Raw genomic sequence first — 7,765 nt, 5'->3', positions numbered from 1 at the left:
TTATACTGCTAAATATAACTTAATCAACACCACACATTAACCCTCTGGGGTCTGAGCTGTTTTCTGGGCCCTGGAGGTGTTCTGACATGCTCTGACATTTGTGTTTTTTTCTGTTACTAGTGACATTTTCATGGCTAAAGTCTAATTACACTGTATTCAGCACAAACTCTGCTACAATAATATATCAGCAGCATGTATGTAAAAGTTTGTAGTTTTGAGATAATGACATGTATGCGTGGTTTGTGAAAATACAAAAAAAAATTGTCACTGAAATAAGGCCATGAAACCCATACTGATTATTTCTTCACAAGACTTTTGAAAATTGTATGACATAGCCTAGAATATTTGCTCCAAAACTATGTGAAAATCACCCTGACTGCTCATTCAGATAAGACAATATATTGATTTAAAAATTTTACGACGTGTTTTGTGTGAGAAAGCTTTATGCGGGAGCTCATTAAAATGTAAGCTTTTCACACCTGAGAAAGACAAAGACACTCCCCTAACTGCCCTATTAGGAGCGATCAGGCCCTGTCATTCAGAGCAACCTTGCACAAAGAATGAGGAGATTTAAAAAAGAATGGCTTTTAGATTGTTTGGATTTATTTACAACACAACATAATCCAAAAATACACAACAAATGACAAAAGAGCACATTGAAAACAATGATCCAAAGACAGAGACCTTTGTGCCATTCCTAAAAACATTGTACATACCTTTCATTTCCAAGGTGTTTGATTTTCACTTTACCATGTTCATATACAGAGACTCATGTGAATGTTGAAGTCAGCAGGACTCAGTTGCATCAGGGCCCTGTAAAAAAAAAACAAAAAAAAAAAAACTGTGAACATACTGATATCAAGAGAAACTATAGGGCTGCACGATTTTGGGAATAGATTTTCGATTTTTCTGGTTAAAATTTCTTTTTAAAATTCACAGAATACACACACACATGTTTCCAACAATATATAATGAACACCAGGTTTGTTGTGCCTTGTAGGCATAGGCTACGCAGTGCTGCATAAAATAATAATAACAATAAATTAAATCTTCCAAAAGATTTCAAGAACAACTACGCTAGAGAAAAATATATTGATTATCATATGTTACTTCAAATGTTTCCATTCGTTATGATGATATGAAATGAGATAATAGTAAAAACATAAAGCCTAATGTTTGGTGCATTTTTCCTTTCAAACGCAATCGCGCTCCAAAATATGATACATTAAAACCCACAAGCACGCTCCAAAATATGATACATTCAAACGCACAGCGCGCTCCAAAATATGATACATTCAAACGCACAGCGCGCTCCAAAATATGATGCATTCATACCCACAGCGCGCTCCAAAATATGATACATTCAAACGCAATCGCGCTCCAAAATATGATACATTCAAACGCACAGCGCGCTCCAAAATATGATACATTCAAACGCAATCGCGCTCCAAAATATGATACATTAAAACCCACAGCGCGCTCCAAAATATGATACATTCAAACCCACAGCGCGCTCCAAAATATGATACATTCAAACGCAATCGCGCTCCAAAATATGATACATTAAAACCCACAGCGCGCTCCAAAATATGATACATTCAAACGCACAGCGCGCTCCAAAATATGATACATTCAAACGCACAGCGCGCTCCAAAATATGATACATTCAAACCCACAGCGCGCTCCAAAATATGACACATTCAAACCCACAGCGCGCTCCAAAATATGATACATTCAAACGCCATCGCGCTCCAAAATATTAAACATTATGGTTATACATATCTATGTTTGAGCAGATATCCACAAACAGTATTTAACAGTAAATACGGGTCTAAACAGTATAATATTCACCATATATCTAGCAACAGTTCAACTGCAATGTGAAGTTTATGCAACAATACCATAAACTAATAAGTAAGAATTTCTTACCTTACATCTTTCTTGTCTTCAAATCGCGTTCTTCTTCTTCTGATGTAAATCCAATGTAAGCTCAGACGTGTCTTCCAAACTCGACGAAAAGCAGAGACTTGTGAAGTGTTTTGGTGTTTTGTGTTTGAGGTAACGAGCGCGTTCGCGTTCCATGTGGAGATTTGCATGTGAATCTCTTTTGCGCGAGTGGGCGTGTCGAATTAAAAAGTAATTAGCATGCGTTTGAGATACTGGACATCCTGTTGGTTTTATACAAATTACTTAAACAGAGAATATTTGTTTTCAGTTTGAATCCGATCATTTAAAAGTACACACTTAAATGTGTATAAAGGTATATGGCTCATAAATGTGTGAGAAGTATTCACTGAGTTTTGTTTCAGTTTATAGACGTGCTCAAGAAAAAAAAGTTCACCGCGACGGAGAGGCAGAACGCACACCCTGTTTATTTTCTTTATTTTACAAAAGCACAATGTTTTGATTTGATTGTAAGTGGACACATACAAAAGTAGAAATATCACAGATTCTTTTTTTATATTTCTTTTTTCTGTATAACCATAAATGACGGAGTAATTTAAGTTTATTGTACTACAATGTGAAGAAAATCCAGCAAAACGCGGGGGCGCGTTTGCCGACCTCAGAGGGTTAACCTGACATCGCTAGCTTCAATCTAAATCTTTATTGCGAGCACAACACGCTTGAAATTCACTAGCCTGTTAGCGTACCATCCGTGCGCTTTTTATTTATTTATTTATTCTCTAGCGCGCTCGCGCCTTCCGTGCGCTCTTTTTTTTTTTCCTTTTTTTTTTTTCTCTCGTGCCTTTTACGAGTTCATCAAAAAACTGTGGTGAGTATCAGTCAACAAACACGGTGAGTCATGTCATCTTCTCCTCTTATTGTCATCTGCACTTCATGTAACATGTATAGCATAGCCTTCTCTGTCCGCACAGGATTTACATGTGATAAATGCAGGGAGACAGTTAGGCTGGCGGAGAAGATTTCAGAAATAGAGACACGCATCCAAACTTTAATCGACGTAAATTGTTAGAGTGCAAGGGCTTTAGATACTGCTTTGGATGCGACTAGCTTAGTGAACTCTGTACATTGTTCGGTTCCGGCTGTAGTAGAGCCCGTGCAGCAGGGCGATTGGGTGACATTTAAACAAAAATTAACATTAAAGGGGTGTGTGAACTCGCAAGTACGATGTCAAGCACTGTAATTTGCTCTGGCCCCCTTCCTGTTCGCCGGAGTGATGAGATAGTTAGTAGATTGTGTTCACTGAATCGCTGGCTGTCTAAGCGGTGTCCGCTTAATAATATAGAATTCAGACAATTGGAAAAGTTTTTGGGGCAGACCTGACCTGTTGAAAAGAGATGCTCCTGGGATGGTGCCGCTCTTCTCTCTAGTAATATGGCTCATAGTCTTAGAGCTCAAACATGACAATCTGGGGCTCAGGTCAGGAAGCAGACAGACTGGCTTAACCAACCGTCTGCTAGCGGCCTCGCGTCACCAAGGTCAGATAAATCCCATCACATAGAGCCTCTTTCACCTAGATATCATCATATAGAGACTGTGTCTGTTCCCCGAATTAGGACATACATCAAACTCCTAAACCCATTCAAGGGTAAGCATTTAATTGATGTTCAACAAATAAAAAACAGATATAATACGGATGAGCAAATGATAAAACTTGGGATGCTGAATATTCGATCCCTTACTTCGAAATCACTTATTGTTAATGATATGATTACAGACTATAATCTAGATGTGCTGTGTTTGACAGAAACCTGGCTAAAACCAGACAATTATATTACTTTAATGAGTCCACCCCACAAGATTACTGTTATAAACATGAACCTCGTCTGAAAGGCAAAGGGGGAGGTGTCGCTGTAATTTATAGTAATATCTTCAGAATTACTGAGAAGTCTTGTTTTAAATATAATTCTTTTGAAGTGTTGTTGCTAAATGTAACACTATCTAGTGTAAATGATAAATAACGTTTAACATTTGTGCTGGCTACTGTATACAGGCCACCAGGGCACCATACAGACTTTATCAAAGAATTTGCTGATTTTCTATCAGAGTTAGTACTGGCTGCAGATAAAGTCTTAATTGTTGGTGATTTTAATATAACGAAAAAGATGCATTGGGATTGGCATTTAAAGACATTCTTAACTCAATTGGAGTTAGACAACACGTGTCAGGACCTACTCATTGTCGTAATCACACTCTAGATCTAATATTATCACATGGAATAGATGTTGATGCCATTGAAATTCTGCAGAAGAGCGATGACATCTCAGATCATTATCTAGTCTCGTGTAAACTTCATTTAGCCAAGGCTGCAAAGCCGACTCCGTGTTACAAATATGTTAGACCTATCACTTCTGCCACTAAAGATTGCTTTATTAATAATCTTCCTAATCAGTTTCATCATCTCAGCATCCCAGATAGCTTAGAACTAGATATTGCGACAGAAACTTTTAACTCTCTCTTTTCCAGCACTTTAGACACAGTTGCTCCTTTGCGCTTAAAGAAAATAGTCCAACGCCGTGGTACAACGAGCACACTCGGGCTCTTAAGAGAGCAGCCAGAAAAATGGAGCGCAACTGGAAGAAAACAAAATTAGAGGTATTTTGCATTTCATGGAAAGAGAGTTCGATTGCATACAGAGAGGCCTTGGAAGCTGCTAGATCTGCTTATTTTTCAACCCTATTAGAAGAAAATAAACAAAACCCTAGGTATTTATTTGAAACAGTGGCTAAACTAACGAAAAATAAATCCTCAACCCCAGACGTTCCCAAGCAGCACAGCAGTAATGACTTTATGAACTTCTTTAAGTCAAGTCATCTTCATTTATATAGCGCTTTTAACAATGTAGATTGTTTCAAAGCAGCTTTACAGAGATAAACGTATAATTTAAGGTAACAGAGATTGTTTTGGCTTAATAGCGGTTCTTTAAAGTTATTTTCAAGCTAAAGTTAGTTTTGATTGATTCGCTTCCATCGCAACGATCATTTGTTATTAAATTAGGGGCCGCTAAGAAGACACCATTCTCTCTACACAGACTTTAAAGGGATAGTTCACTTTAAAATGAAAATTCTGTCATAATTTACTCACCCTCAAGTTGTTTCAAACCTGTATGAATTTCTTTCTTCTGCTGAACACAAAGGAAGATATTTTGAAGAATGTCAGTAACCAAACAGTTAACTGGAACCATTGACTTCAAAAAAAATACTATGGAAATCAATGGTTCCAGTTAACTGTTTGGTTACTGACATTCTTCAAAATATCTTATAGTTATGTGCGTTTGAATATATGTGCGCAGGTTTGTAATTCCCTACAAACCAAGCCTAAACAAAGTAATGGTCTTTCCTTATAAATTTTGATACAGAATTTTATTTTATTTTATCACTTCGGGGTAGGTACGCGAAACGAATTTCCCGAAAACGCTTTATCTGTAGAGTGGGAAAGGGATCCTCCATAGGGAGAGACTAGTTGGCACTTCAGCACTGCGTTGTCATCGGGTCCAGGCGAAGGTCCTTCATCAGATCTGGATACGGCCTGGATCCGGCAGGCTGCGAGAAAACCTTGGGATAAACAAAGACACTAAAATTAGAATAGATGCCATTCTTCTTATGATGTAACGAGTACATCAGGATTTTTGGGAAGTGTTCCCAGTTCCAGCTGACCTAATCTATGCAGCCTAAAGGCCCGTACACACCGGGCCGAATTTCGCGTGCGATATTCGCCGACGTTTAACGCCTCGTGACTAAACAAAGGGCGCCAATGTGAGTGTGCACACCGACGCGAAAAACGCCACACGTAAAAGCGTAATTTTTTTTTAAATGCCTCTGGTTCGTTTTTTTGGTTTGACGCGCCGCGTCAAAAACTATCCGACCAATGAGATTGGCGCTTTTGCTCACGTGTCTGGAGCTTCTGAAGTTACAGTAAAACACAACTTGGGGGCGCTCAAACACAAAACGGTCTTGCCGAGCACACATACGTAACAGCGAAGAAGATATACGCCAAGTAGCGTCTACACTGCCCATAGACAAACAGATGAATGTAGAGCTGCTGGTCTCGTTGGTGTCGGAACATAAAGAACTATATGACAAACGCGAAAGCGACTAAAAAAATCTTGTTAAAAGAGAACTGTTATGGAGTGGTATTGCAGAGTATAGACTGATATGGAGTGGTATTGCAGAGTATAGACTGTTATGGAGTGGTATTGCAGAGTATAGACTGTTATGGAGTGGTATTGCAGAGTATATACTGTTATGGAGTGGTATTGTATTTCTGTTTTACATTAAGCGCCATCTAATGTCAGGGAATGAATTTGCATGTTCACTCGGCTCATCGTCAGCGAAAATCGCTTGGGTGTGAACACAAAAAACGCGTTGAAAAACGCTGGCGAATAACGCGCGCCGATATTCGTCCCGGTGTGTACGGGCCTTAACATTGGATTATAGAAGTCTATAATGTGTTATGTGAATGCTAGGTCAAAGAGATGTGTTTTTAATCTGGCTTTGAACTGACAGAGTGTGTCTGCTTCTCGGACAATGGTAGGAAGGCTGTTCCAGAGTTTTGGTGCTAAATAGGAAAAGGATCTACAGCCAGCAGTCGATTTTGATATTCTAGGTATTATCAACTGGGCGGAATTTTGATATCGCAATAGACGTGAAGGACTATAATGTGTTAAGAGCTTGCTCAAGCACTGCGGAGCTAAAACATTTAATGCTTTGTAAGTAATCAGCAATATTTAAAAATTTATACGATGTTTAATAGGGAGCCAATGCAGTGTTGACAGAACCGGGCTAATATGGTCATACTGCCTGGTTCTGGTAAGAACTCGAGCTGCTGCGTTTTGGACCAGCTGTAGTTTGTTTATTAAGTGTGCAGGGCAACCACCCAGTAGAGCATTACAATAATCTAGCCTTGAGGTCATGAACGCATGGACTAATTGTTCCGCATTTGTCAATGAGAGCATATGGCGTAATTTAGATATATTTTTAAGAATTTAAGAATATAAAATGCGGTTTTACAGATACTAGACACGTGACTTTCAAATTAAAGATTGGTATCAAAGAGCACACCCAGGTTCCTAACCGACGACGAAGACTTAACAGAGCAGCCATCAAGTGTTAGACAGTATTCTAGGTTATTACGTGAGGACATTTTTTGTCCAATAATTAGAATCTCTGTTTTTTCAGAATTTAGTAGTAGGAAATTACTAGTCATCCAATTTGTTATATCTGCTATACATTCCGTTAATTTTGTGAATTGGTAAGTTTCGTTAGGTTTTGAAGAAATATAGAGCTGAGTATCGTCAGCATAACAGTGAAAGCTAATTCCATGTTTCCTAATGATATCTCCTAATGGTAGCATGTACAGAGTGAACAGCAGCGGTCCTAGTACTGAGCCTTGTGGTCCGCCATACTGAACTTGTGATCGATAAGACATCTCTTAATTTACTGCTACAAACTGATAACGGTCAGATAAGTATGATTTAAACCATGCTAGTGCAATTCCACTAATGCCAACATAGTTTTCTAGTCTATTTAAAAGAATGTTGTGGTCAATGGTGTCAAATGCAGCACTAAGATCGAGTAACACTAATAGAGAGATACATCCACGATCGGATGATGAGCAAATCAATTGTGACTCTAATGAGAGCTGTCTCGGTACTATGGTACGGTCTAAATCCTGACTGGAAATCCTTGCAGATATAATTTCTTTCTAAAAAGGAACATAGTTGTAAGGATACTGCTTTTTCTAATATCTTTGACAGAAAAGGTAGATTCGAGATCGGCCTGTAATTGACTAATTCTGTAGGATC

This window comes from Leuciscus leuciscus, assembly GCF_965113295.1.
Source record: "Leuciscus leuciscus genome assembly, chromosome: 9".
NCBI classification, from domain to species: domain Eukaryota; kingdom Metazoa; phylum Chordata; class Actinopteri; order Cypriniformes; family Leuciscidae; genus Leuciscus; species Leuciscus leuciscus.
The sequence above is the reverse complement of the archived record's forward strand: the minus strand, read 5'-3'. Positions refer to the sequence as shown.